Below are 14,199 nucleotides of genomic sequence, written 5' to 3'. Positions count from 1 at the left end.
TCTCTCCCTCTCTCTACCTCTCCCTCTCTACCTCTCTCTCTCCCACTCTCTACCTCTCCCTCTCTCTCTCTACCTCTCTCCCTCTCTCTCTCTCTCTACCTCTCTCTCTCTCTACCTCTCTCTCTCTCTCCACCTCTCTCTCTCTACCTCTCTCTCTACCTATCTCTCTGTCTCTACCTCTCTCTCTACCTCTCTCTCTACACCTCTCTCTCTACCTCTCTCTTTCTCTCTACCTCTCTCTCTCTTCCTCTCTCTACACCTCTCTCTCTACCTATCTCTCTCTATATACCTCTCTCTCTACCTCTCTCTACACCTCTCTCTCTACCTCTCTACCTCTCTCTCTACCTCTCTCTCTCTCTCTCTCTCTCCCTCTCTCTCTCTACCTCTCTCTCTCTACCTCTCTCTCATCACCATCACTCACTTCTGCACCCGTTTCCTCAACATCTCCAATCATTCCAGGATGGGCCTCCAGACACGACACAACGAGCACTGATGCCTCGTCGTTACGGCCATAGCTGACGATGGAGCACAGAGTCATGAAGATGGATCAGGAAGATAGATCCCTGGGCAAGTCAAAACAGAGAGCAGGGGGGGGGGGGGGGGGGTGTACACATTGATAGACTTCTACAGAACTAGTTCATTCTGTTGCATTATATCGTATTTTATTCTGTTTGAAAAGCCTTGAGAGGTCAAACTTGTATATATAAAAAAAAACAGTGTTTATGAATTATTTACTATTTGCTTGTTAAATGTTAGTGCTGGAAATACACATTAGCATATCCAAACAGCAGTGCTGGACAACTAATAAAGGGCAAAAAGGTTCAAACGCATTTATTACATGCCGCGAAATATTCGGTCTAATTACTGATATTTTTATGTTTTGCATATCGGTGGGTAGTCTGTTTCTATTAAAACTGTATACATATAACAGTATAGTATCAGCTCACAATTAGGTTATAATTGTGTTCAGTCGTAAAATGTCTCAGCTGCTTTTAATGCAAGAAAGGTCAGGCTTGTGACTCAATATTCCATCTAATTACAAATTCTGTGGTACTTAGCGTAGTTTGTTTACATAATGTTTCATATCACATATGGCCTCCAAAGCAATTAAGTCTGAATCTACAGCCTGTAGTCACATGGCAAGCTCTACATCCCTCCTGAACTCTCTAGTGTCACAGCCTCAGCAGAGACAAACTCTGTTTCCACTTTTACTTTTAATCCTTTAATACCAATGTTAATGAACAGGCGATAACAGGGCTAATGAACAGGCGATAACAGGGCTAAAGAACAGGCGATAACAGGGCTAATGAAAAGGTGATAACAGGACTAATAAACAGGGGATAACAGGACTAATAAACAGGGGATAACAGGGCCAATGAAAAGGGGACAACAGGGCTAATGAAAAGGGGATAACAGGGCTAATGAACAGGCGATAACAGGGCTAATGAAAAGGGGATAACAGGGCTAATGAAAAGGGGATAACAGGGCTAATGAAAAGGGGACACCAGGGCTAATGAACAGGGGATAACAGGGCTAATGAAAAGGGGATAACAGGGCTAATGAACAGGCGATAACAGGGCTAATGAAAAGGGGATAATGAAAAGGGGATAACAGGACTAATAAACAGGGGATAACAGGACTAATGAACAGGCGAGAACAGGGCTAATGAACAGGCGATAACAGGGCTAATTAACAGGCGATAACAGGGCTAAAGAACAGGCGATAACAGGGCTAATGAACAGGCGATAACAGGGCTAATGAAAAGGGGATAACAGGGCTAATGAAAAGGGGATAACAGGACTAATAAACAGGGATAACAGGACTAATAAACAGGGGATAACAGGACTAATGAACAGGCGAGAACAGGGCTAATGAACAGGCGAGAACAGGGCTAATGAACAGGCGATAACAGGGCTAATGAAAAGGGGATAACAGGAGACTCATAAGCGGAAGCAGGAAAAAGTGAGAATGAGAAAACAGAAAAAATAAACATTCCCTTGGTTTGGACTCCTTGGTCTGGACTCCTTGGTTCGGTCTCCTTGGTTTGGACTCCTTGGTTTGGCTTTCCTTGGTTTGGACTCCTTGGTTTGGACTCCTTGGTTCGGTCTCCTTGGTTCGGACTCCTTGGTTTGGCTTTCCTTGGTTCGGACTCCTTGGTTCGGACTCCTTGGTTCGGACTCCTTGGTTCGGTCTCCTTGGTTCGGACTCCTTGGTTCGGACTCCTTGGTTTGAACTCCTTGGTTCGGACTCCCTGGTTTGGACTTCTTGGATTGGTCTCCTTGGAGGAGAGAAAAAGCTGTGAGAAGAGGGAGACGATGGATCCTGGATGATTCACACACACATGCACAGACACACGCATACACACACAGAACACGAACACACACACACACACACACACACACACACACACACACACACACACACACACACGCACAGCTCTTCTGGCATTGGTCCAACACAGCTCTTCCTCCCCGGTCCAACTCCTCCTCCAGGTTGGCGCACGCTGCTTGGTCTTCTTGTGGTGGGTAATTCTGTCACGCTCGCTATCCTCAAACTCCCTGTCATAAATCAACCAAGGTGTAGCTTGCATGTAGTTCCACATCTTTTAATGAAAGTGAAACCAAAATAAACAAAAAAACAAACAGGTGAACAGCAAAGAACGTGACACAACCGAGGTGCACACACGGAAAAATAATTACCCACAAAACACAGGTGGGAACAGGCTGCCTAAGTATTGTTCTCAATCAGAGACAACGATTGACAGCTGCCTCTGATTGGGAACCATACCAGGCCAAACACATAGCAATAGAAAACCTTGAAAAAACACAGAATGCCCACCCCAACTCACGCCCTGACCAAACTAAAATAGAGACATAAAAAAGGAACTAAGGTCAGGATGTGACAAAGACACCTCTGGGGTTTGTGTGTACATAGTTAATGGGTACATATTATTTATTTGTGTAATTTCCAGGTGTTTTCACGATTGTCTTAACAGAACACAAAGACATGTTTTCCAGTTTACTCCATATTGCATATTACATAAATACTAATAACCACATTATTTCTGTTAGAATTTGTCATTATTGTTTATTTTTACTTAACTATAATGTTGAATAATAATGTGGCATAATCAGAGTGTGCAAAGCTGTCATCAAGGGTAAGGGTGGCTATGGTCGTGACGTTGGTATCATAAATGTGACGACTGCTGTTTTATCGAATAATTAACTATGTTTATAATTACGTGAATCAATTAATCAGGTAATCATGAACTCAGTAACCTGGGGCACCATGGGAAAAGTTTTTTTTTTTAAATGAGTTTCCGTTTCTTAAATAAACTCAAAGAATATCAGAATATTGATTGTACAGCAGTCGCTAATTAATACATTTCCTCTACAGTCTCATTCTGAATGCCACACAATTCGTAAATCTGCACAAACCCGAGTCTCACTAAATAAGTCCGTACCACAACAATTGAGTTGATTATGTATTTACTAACAAGCTAAATGATAATATAAGATACACAAATACACAGTCTGGGCTATTGACTAGAACTTAGTACGATGACAACAGGTCCATAGCGGACCAACACAATATGACACGTGTTACACAAGATGAAGATTTTTTATTTATTTTTTTATTTATTTCACCTTTATTTAACCAGGTAGGCTAGTTGAGAACAAGTTCTCATTTGCAACTGCGACCTGGCCAAGATAAGGCATAGCAGTGTGAACAGACAACACAGAGTTACACATGGAGTAAACAATTAACAAGTCAATAACACAGTAGAAAAAAGGGGAGTCTATATATACATTGTGTGCAAAAGGCATGAGAAGGTAGGCAAATAATTACAATTATGCAGATTAACACTGGAGTGATAAATGATCAGATGGTTATGTAAAGGTAGAGATATTGGTGTGCAAAAGAGCAGAAAAATAAATAAATAAAAACAGTATGGGGATGAGGTAGGTGAAAATGGGTGGGCTATTTACCAATAGACTATGTACAGCTGCAGCGATCGGTTAGCTGCTCAGATAGCAGATGTTTGAAGTTGGTGAGGGAGATAAAAGTCTCCAGCTTCAGCGATTTTTGCAATTCGTTCCAATCACAGGCAGCAGAGAACTGGAACGAAAGGCGGCCAAATGAGGTGTTGGCTTTAGGGATGATCAGTGAGATACACCTGCTGGAGCGCGTGCTACGGATGGGTGTTGCCATCGTAACCAGTGAACTGAGATAAGGCGGAGCTTTACCTAGCATGGACTTGTAGATGACCTGGAGCCAGTGGGTCTGGCGACGAATATGTAGCGAGGGCCAGCCGACTAGAGCATACAAGTCGCAGTGGTGGGTGGTATAAGGTGCTTTAGTGACAAAACGGATGGCACTGTGATAAACTGCATCCAGTTTGCTGAGTAGAGTGTTGGAAGCAATTTTGTAGATGACATCGCCGAAGTCGAGGATCGGTAGGATAGTCAGTTTTACTAGGGTAAGTTTGGCGGCGTGAGTGAAGGAGGCTTTGTTGTGGAATAGAAAGCACAGCGGAGAAGGTACGGTGGGATTCAAGATGGTCAGTGATCTGTTTGTTGACTTGGCTTTCGAAGACCTTAGATAGGCAGGGCAGGATGGATATTGGTCTGTAACAGTTTGGGTCCAGGGTGTCGCCCCCTTTGAAGAGGGGGATGACTGCGGCAGCTTTCCAATCCTTGGGGATCTCAGACGATATGAAAGAGAGGTTGAACAGGCTGGTAATAGGGGTTGCGACAATGGCGGCGGATAGTTTCAGGAATAGAGGGTCCAGATTGTCAAGCCCAGCTGATTTGTACGGGTCCAGGTTTTGCAGCTCTTTCAGAACATCTGCTATCTGGATTTGGGTAAAGGAGAACCTGGAGAGGCTTGGGCGAGTAGCTGCGGGGGGGGGGGGGGGGGGGGGGGGGGCTGTTGGACGAGGTTGGAGTAGCCAGGCGGAAGGCATGGCCAGCCGTTGAGAAATGCTTGTTGAAGTTTTCGATAATCATGGATTTATCGGTGGTGACCGTGTTACCTAGCCTCAGTGCAGTGGGCAGCTGGGAGGAGGTGCTCTTGTTCTCCATGGACTTCACAGTGTCCCAGAACTTTTTGGAGTTGGAGCTACAGGATGCAAACTTCTGCCTGAAGAAGTTGGCTTTAGCTTTCCTGACTGACTGTGTGTATTGGTTCCTGACTTCCCTGAACAGTTGCATATCGCGGGGACTGTTCGATGTTAGTGCAGTCCGCCACAGGATGTTTTTGTGCTGGTCGAGGGCAGTCAGGTCTGGAGTGAACCAGGGGCTATATCTGTTCTTAGTTCTGCATTTTTTGAACGGAGCATGCTTATCTAAAATGGTGAGGAAGTTACTTTTAAAGAAAGACCAGGCATCCTCAACTGACGGGATGAGGTCAATGTCCTTCCAGGATACCCGGGCCAGGTCGATTAGAAAGGCCTGCTCACAGAAGTGTTTTAGGGAGCGTTTGACAGTGATGAGGGGTGGTCGTTTGACTGCGGCTCCGTAGCGGATACAGGCAATGAGGCAGTGATCGCTGAGATCCTGGTTGAAGACAGCGGAGGTGTATTTGGAGGGCCAGTTGGTCAGGATGACGTCAATGAGGGTGCCCTTGTTTACAGAGTTAGGGTTGTACCTGGTGGGTTCCTTGATGATTTGAGTGAGATTGAGGGCATCTAGCTTAGATTGTAGGACTGCCGGGGTGTTAAGCATATCTCAGTTTAGGTCACCTAACAGAACAAACTCTGAAGCTAGATGGGGGGCGATCAATTCACAAATGGTGTCCAGGGCACAGCTGGGAGCTGAGGGGGGTCGGTAGCAGGCGGCAACAGTGAGAGACTTATTTCTGGAGAGAGTAATTTTCAAAATTAGTAGTTCGAACTGTTTGGGTATGGACCTGGAAAGTATGACATTACTTTGCAGGCTATCTCTGCAGTAGACTGCAACTCCTCCTCCTTTGGCAGTTCTATCTTGACGGAAGATGTTATAGTTGGGTATGGAAATCTCAGAATTTTTGGTGGCCTTCCTGAGCCAGGATTCAGACACGGCAAGGACATCAGGGTTAGCAGAGTGTGCTAGAGCAGTGAGTAAGACAAACTTAGGGAGGAGGCTTCTGATGTTGACATGCATGAAACCAAGGCTTTTTCGATCACAGAAGTCAACAAATGAGGGTGCCTGGGGACATGCAGGGCCTGGGTTTACCTCCACATCACCCGCGGAACAGAGAAGGAGTAGTATGAGGGTGCGGCTGAAGGCTATCAAAACTGGTCGCCTAGGGCGTTGGGGACAGAGAATAAGAGGAGCAGGTTTCTGGGCATGGTAGAATATATTCAGGGCATAATGCGCAAACAGGGGTATGGTGGGGTGCGGGTACAGCGGAGGTAAGCCCAGGCACTGGGTGATGATGAGAGAGGTTGTATCTCTGGACATGCTGGTTGTAATGGGTGAGGTCACCGCATGTGTGGGGGGTGGGACAAAGGAGGTAACAGGGGTATAAAGAGTGGAACTAGGGGCTCCATTGTAAACTAAAACAATGATAACTAACCTGCACAACAGTATACACGGCATATTGACATTTGAGAGAGACATACAGCGAGGCATACAGTAATCACAGGTGTTGAATTGGGAGAGCTAGCTAAAACAGTAGGTGAGACAACAGCTAATCAGCTAGCACAACAACAGCAGGTAGAATGGCGATTGATTAGGCAGAGAGGGTCGGATTAACTACACACAGAGCCTAAGTGCGGCTGGGGCCGACAGATAAAACATAAACAAGCAGAATGGATTACCGTGATTAATGGACAGTCCAGCATGCATCAGCTATGTAGCCAAGTGATCAGTGTCCAAGGGGCAGCGGTGGATGGGGCAGGGAAGCTGGACTGGCGAGTGTTATCCAGGTTAGAAAACTAACAATGACCAAATAGCTTGTAGCCAGTTAGCTGGTTAGCTTCTGGAGGTTCTTGAGTGTGTTCTAAAAATGTAAAGATAATAGCGGTTCCGTATCACATTGGGTGAGGCAGGTTACCGGAAGGTATAAACAAATTAAAAATCGAGAAGGGATAGAAAGTAAATATGGGTTCAGTGAGTGTTTGGGACGCGGCGATTCAGACGGTTAGCAGGCCTGTGCTAACAAGCTAACAGTTAGTAGACGGTGCTAAACACGGTAGCAGTTAGCGGACCAGGCTAAACAAGCTAGCAGTTAGCAGGCCGAATTTGCAAGCAAGGAGATAGCAAGGGCTAGAGAGTTAGCCTTTGGGGACGTCGCGATGGGGGTATCTGTTTATTCCTCTTCATGCAGTGACATCGATGGACCGGTCGTGGGTCTGGATATTGTAGCCCAGGAGCTCAAAATGTTCCGTTTGCGATGGGAATCCGGGGATGAAAAATAAAATAAAATAATAAATAGGTCCGTTATGCTCTGGTTAGAGTCGCGTTGTTCGAACTGGCGAGAGCTTTCCGAGCTAAAGGTTAGCTGATGACCGGTTAGCTGAAGACCGCTAGCAATGTTTTGCTGAAGCTGGTAGTTCGTTGGCTAGCTTCAGTTGAGGGGTTCCAGGTCCGAAGTAAATATAAATACTTTAGGAATGATGTAGAAAGAGAGAGAAAGAGAGTGCACTAGAGAAAAGCATACTTGGATACATGTGTAACCTATGCTTAGTTTAGCCCTAGCACCTTGCCCGAACCGCCGCTCCTATGGGTCTGAATTATAGTGATGTAATTACTTGTTGAAGGTCTCCATTGGGGTTTCTCTTCGTGGAATGAGTTCCGGCTTCTCCTCTGATGGCGGCACCTCCTTTATTACCGAGTTTAAGTCTCTGATTGTCCACACGATGTCAGTGTCCTTTCTCTGCTTGAATTCACCGTTTTAGATACAGATACAGCTACTCAACTGAAGCATTGATTGTTAAGAGGTTCCTTTGTCTTCTTCAACCTCGTGTTGCGTTTTGGGGTCACGACTAGTCTTAGATCACGCTGCAGCTGTGGTCCGTTTTAGTCTGAATTGTAAATTCTTAACTCAAAGTTTTATTCCTGTCGGGCCAGAAAGGGGCGTTTCCGTCTTTATGGTTTAAGTTATTTGGGGCATATCTAGTTACGAGGCAAGGTATGGATTTCACTCTGATCTAGTTTAGACAACTAAACTCGCAGTTCAACTTTACAAAAACATTCTCTTTGATCGGGATATTTTCTACACAACGCACAGTATGCAAAGATCATGTACATATTATGACAACTCTTCAAGTTACAATGTTTTTGTTATAACGTCGTCATTTCATTTTTAATAACGTAACAAAAACAACATTCATTTTCATATTCCCTCTATCGTTGTTACCACGATCTTGCCTGATGAAATATATTGTCCCAAAGTCCATTTATTGCATGTTACCGTTCTGAGGTAGATTCTCCATAGAACCCACACAAACATTGCAATCCTCCATACTGAGAAGACAAAGGATTTTTTCTGCTGCCTTAAGATGTACAATAGCGTGAGGTATCACAACCACCCCAGTCCTCTATACCTCTCCCCCTCTGGTGGGAGATGTCTCTGTAGGACTGTGATCCACGGTAACCTGGCCCGAGCAGACCAGTCATGACATTACTTTGAAGAATCTCAAATATGAAATACATTTTGATTTGTTTAACACTTTTTTTGGTTACTACATGATTCCATGTGTTATTTCATAGTTGTGATGTCTTCACTTTTATTCAATGATGTAGAAAATAGTAAAAAATAAAGAAAAACCTTGAATGACTAGGGGTGCCAAACTTTTGGCTGTTACTGTATATATATATACAGTGGCAAGAAAAAGTATGTGAACTCTTCGTTATTACCTGGATATCTATCTGAGCTACTGTGTCCAACAAACCACCAGCTGTCGTTATGATGGGCACCTACTGACCCCCCCCCCAAAATGATTTTATTAGGATTTTTGTTGTTCAAAGACATGTTTCAGAGACTGATTGCTGTACTGTCCCTGTAACCTGTGTTTCCTCGCTGTACATACAGTGCCTTGCGAAAGTATTCGGCCCTCTTGAACTTTGCGACCTTTTGTCACATTTCAGGCTTCAAACATAAAGATATAAAACTGTATTTTTTTGTGAAGAATCAACAACAAGTGGGACACAATCATGAAGTGGAACGACATTTATTGGATATTTCAAACTTTTTTAACAAATAAAAAACTGAAAAATTGGGCGTGCAAAATTATTCAGCCCCCTTAAGTTAATACTTTGTAGCGCCACCTTTTGCTGCGATTACAGCTGTAAGTCTCTTGGGGTATGTCTCTATCAGTTTTGCACATCGAGAGACTGAAATGTTTTCCCATTCCTCCTTGCAAAACAGCTCGAGCTCAGTGAGGTTGGATGGAGAGCATTTGTGAACAGCAGTTTTCAGTTCTTTCCACAGATTCTCGATTGGATTCAGGTCTGGACTTTGACTTGGCCATTCTAACACCTGGATATGTTTATTTTTGAACCATTCCATTGTAGATTTTGCTTTATGTTTTGGATCATTGTCTTGTTGGAAGACAAATCTCCGTCCCAGTCTCAGGTCTTTTGCAGACTCCATCAGGTTTTCTTCCAGAATGGTCCTGTATTTGGCTCCATCCATCTTCCCATCAATTTTAACCATCTTCCCTGTCCCTGCTGAAGAAAAGCAGGCCCAAACCATAATGCTGCCACCACCATGTTTGACAGTGGGGATGGTGTGTTCAGCTGTGTTGCTTTTACGCCAAACATAACGTTTTGCATTGTTGCCAAAAAGTTCAATTTTGGTTTCATCTGACCAGAGCACCTTCTTCCACATGTTTGGTGTCTCTCCCAGGTGGCTTGTGGCAAACTTTAAACAACACTTTTTATGGATATCTTTAAGAAATGGCTTTCTTCTTGCCACTCTTCCATAAAGGCCAGATTTGTGCAATATACTGATTGTTGTCCTATGGACAGAGTCTCCCACCTCAGCTGTAGATCTCTGCAGTTCAACCAGAGTGATCATGGGCCTCTTGGCTGCATCTCTGATCAGTCTTCTCCTTGTATGAGCTGAAAGTTTAGAGGGACGGCCAGGTCTTGGTAGATTGGCAGTGGTCTGAAACTCCTTCCATTTCAATATTATCGCTTGCACAGTGCTCCTTGGGATGTTTAAAGCTTGGGAAATCTTTTTGTATCCAAATCCGGCTTTAAACTTCTTCACAACAGTATCTCGGACCTGCCTGGTGTGTTCCTTGTTCTTCATGATGCTCTCTGCGCTTTTAACGGACCTCTGAGACTATCACAGTGCAGGTGCATTTATACGGAGACTTGATTACACACAGGTGGATTGTATTTATCATCATTAGTCATTTAGGTCAACATTGGAACATTCAGAGATCCTCACTGAACTTCTGGAGAGAGTTTGCTGCACTGAAAGTAAAGGGGCTGAATAATTTTGCACGCCCAATTTTTCAGTTTTTGATTTGTTAAAAAAGTTTGAAATATCCAATAAATGTCGTTCCACTTCATGATTGTGTCCCACTTGTTGATTCTTCACAAAAAAATACAGTTTTATATCTTTATGTTTGAAGCCTGAAATGTGGCAAAAGGTCGCAAAGTTCAAGGGGGCCGAATACTTTCGCAAGGCACTGTATTTGATAAAGTGTCTGTTGGTAGGTTGTCTAAGGAGAACACTGTTATTTGGTAAAGTGTCTGTTGGTAGGTTGTCTAAGGAGAACACTGTTATCTGATAAAGTGTCTGTTGGTAGGTTGTCTAAGGAGAACACTGTTATCTGATAAAGTCTGTTTGTAGGTTGTCTAAGGAGAACACTGTTATTTGGTAAAGTGTCTGTTGGTAGGTTGTCTAAGGAGAACACAAACTCTTCATAACACTGCTGTTACATATCAAATACACAAGCCAATATATTGCTGAGTGTGTGTGTGTTTCAAAAACCAATAAATGACTGCCCAGAACAAACAGAGCTGGCAGGAGTTTGGCTGGCCGTCTCTTAGCTTAGTTATGTGTGTGTGTGTGTGTGTGTGTGTGTGTGTGTGGGTACATGCTTTTCATTTCCAAAAAGGAACAATGACTGGTTCTGTTGACAGCCTAAGGACATTCTCGGGTTCCTATTTGGGTTCCTATTTGGGTTCCTATTTAGGTCCCTATTTAGGTTTCTATTTGGGTTCCTATTTAGGTTCCTACTTAGGTTCCTATTTGGGTTCCTATTTAGGTCCCTATTTGGGTTTCTTATTTGGGTTCCTATTTAGGTTCCTATTTGGGTTCCTATTTGGGTTCCTATTTAGGTCCCTATTTGGGTTCCTATTTAGGTTCCTATTTAGGTCCCTATGTAGGTTCCTATTTGGGTTCCTATTTGGGTTCCTATTTAGGTCCCTATTTGGGTTCCTATTTAGGTCCCTATTTGGGTTTCTTATTTGGGTTCCTATTTAGGTTCCTATTTGGGTTCCTATTTAGGTCCCTATTTAGGTTCCTATTTGGGTTCCTATTTGGGTTTCTATTTAGGTTCCTACTTAGGATCCTACTTAGGTTCCTATTTGGGTTCCTATTTAGGTCCCTATTTGGGTTTCTTATTTGGGTTCCTATTTAGGTTCCTATTTGGGTTCCTATTTAGGTCCCTATTTAGGTTTTTTATTTGGGTTCCTATTTAGGTTCCTATTTGGGTTCCTATTTAGGTTCCTATTTGGGTTCCTATTTAGGTCCCTATTTGGGTTCCTATTTAGGTTCCTATTTAGGTCCCTACTTTAGGTTCCTATTTGGGTTCCTATTTAGGTCCCTATTTAGGTCCCTATTTGGGTTTCTTATTTGGGTTCCTATTTGGGTTCCTATTTAGGTCCCTATTTGGGTTCCTATTTAGGTCCCTATTTGGGTTCCTATTTGGGTTCCTATTTTGTTAGGAAATTATGATTAATATGACTGAACAAATCATTTTAAATGGAACTGTAAGTAAACTTATACTCAGTTATATTATGTTTAATAGGCAATATGAGTTCATAAGAAGAAATTGTGTGACAGGAGAAAGGAGTAATAAAATGTTAAAGAACACCATTCCAACTGGGCAGGAACAAATGGGTTGTGGACTGTGTAAACACATAAGGTCGTTAGCCTATGGTTGACCCAACCTGAAACTTAGTTCTGGGGTTTTTAGATTAGGCAGTGAGTGCATTCCTAGGGTTTCGGTTTAATTAAAACTGTCAGTTCAGTGGTGATCGATAATGTTGAGGGGTCAAAGGTTATCTGGGAGTGTGTTAGTAAGTTAGAATGAACTTTTCACCTTACTTTGTCCTGGTCGACAGGAGGGGGTTCGGTTAAGGCAGTGAAATGACGTCATGATCTGTATTTAAACTGATGCATGTGTTTGAGTGGTAGCGCGCTCCGAGAATAAATTCTATTACCTATTATTTAAAGACTGGTCTGCGTCTATTTTATGCAAACAAAAAATCTTACAAATTCTCATAAAATAGATGAAGGGCTTTCAATTGATGAAAGCACATTGGCTTAATTAAATTATACTAACATATTTAGGTCCCTATTTGGGTTCCTATTTAGGTTCCTATTTGGGTTCCTTATTTAGGTCCCTATTTGGGTTTCTTATTTGGGTTCCTATTTAGGTTCCTATTTGGGTTCCTATTTAGGTTTCTTATTTGGGTTCCTATTTAGGTTCCTATTTGGGTTCCTATTTAGGTTCCTATTTAGGTTCCTATTTGGGTTCCTATTTAGGTCCCTATTTGGGTTTCTTATTTGGGTTCCTATTTAGGTTCCTATTTAGGTCCCTATTTAGGTTTCTTATTTGGGCTCCTATTTGGGTTCCTAATTAGGTTCCTATTTAGGTTCCTATTTGGGTTCCTATTTAGGTTCCTATTTAGGTTCCTATTTAGGTCCCTATTTAGGTTCCTATTTGGGTTCCTATTTGGATAAGTTTGATGTTACTTCATAAATATGTCAGCCATTAGCTTGCTGTGCCAGTTTAACAGTTTAAACCGTTTATCTTTAGTCATGGCCCCCCAACTGAAATTATTTAGGGGAGAAAAAAAATCAAAAATAAACTCTGTAGACCTTATCTATCCTAAGCCTTTTCAGGAATGTGCTCCCGTGCAGAATTTAAAAACACAAGGTGTGGTATTTTTTTAAGAAATGGCTTTCTTCTTGCCACTCTTCCATAAAGGCCAGATTTGTGCAATATACGACTGACTGATTGTTGTCCTATGGACAGAGTCTCCCACCTCAGCTGTAGATCTCTGCAGTTCATCCAGAGTGATCATGGGCCTCTTGGCTGCATCTCTGATCAGTCTTCTCATTGTATGAGCTGAAAGTTTAGAGGGAAAATACAGTTTTATATCTTTATGTTTGAAGCCTGAAATGTGGCAAAAGGTCGCAAAGTTCAAGGGGGCCGAATACTTTCGCAAGGCACTGTATTTCATGTGGGAGTCAGTGATGTGTACTGCTGAGGTGACGAGCAGTACACCGATGTTCACAAGAGGCATCAAACACATTGAAGTCGGTGGTCTCGAGTGTCTGTCTGAAACACATTGGAGTCGGTGGCCTCGAGTGTCTGTCTGAAACACATTGGAGTCGGTGGCCTCGAGTGTCTGTCTGAAACACATTGGAGTCGGTGGCCTCGAGTGTCTGTCTGAAACACATTGAAGTCGGTGGCCTCGAGTGTCTGTCTGAAACACATTGGAGTCGGTGGCCTCGAGTGTCTGTCTGAAACACATTGAAGTCGGTGGCCTCGAGTGTCTGTCTGAAACACATTGAAGTCGGTGGCCTCGAGTGTCTGTCTGAAACACATTGGAGTCGGTGGCCTCGAGTGTCTGTCTGAAACACATTGGAGTCGGTGGCCTCGAGTGTCTGTCTGAAACACATTGAAGTCGGTGGCCTCGAGTGTCTGTCTGAAACACATTGGAGTCGGTGGCCTCGAGTGTCTGTCTGAAACACATTGGAGTCGGTGGCCTCGAGTGTCTGTCTGAAACACATTGAAGTCGGTGGCCTCGAGTGTCTGTCTGAAACACATTGGAGTCGGTGGCCTCGAGTGTCTGTCTGAAACACATTGGAGTCGGTGGCCTCGAGTGTCTGTCTGAAACACATTGGAGTCGTAGGCCTCGAGTGTCTGTCTGAAACACATTGGAGTCGGTGGCCTCGAGTGTCTGTCTGAAACACATTGAAGTCGGTGGCCTCGAGTGTCTGTCTGAAACACATTGAAGTCGG

At 43.4% G+C, this 14,199-nt stretch overlaps 1 long non-coding RNA gene across 1 annotated transcript; it reads right to left on the bottom strand.

Annotated features, from left to right (window-relative positions):
* Window positions 1-1,206: 1,206 nt before the first annotated feature.
* On the bottom strand, window positions 1,207-3,627 carry LOC118938783. Its single transcript, XR_005036037.1, has 2 exons — window positions 2,435-3,627; window positions 1,207-2,278 (listed from the first exon to the last, which is right to left on the bottom strand). It is a non-coding gene; the product is annotated as an uncharacterized LOC118938783 (long non-coding RNA).
* Between the last annotated feature and the right edge of the window lie 10,572 nt (window positions 3,628-14,199).

Source organism: Oncorhynchus mykiss, chromosome 15, assembly GCF_013265735.2.
Source record: "Oncorhynchus mykiss isolate Arlee chromosome 15, USDA_OmykA_1.1, whole genome shotgun sequence".
Taxonomy (NCBI): Eukaryota; Metazoa; Chordata; class Actinopteri; order Salmoniformes; family Salmonidae; genus Oncorhynchus; species Oncorhynchus mykiss.
The sequence above is the reverse complement of the archived record's forward strand: the minus strand, read 5'-3'. Positions and strand labels throughout refer to the sequence as shown.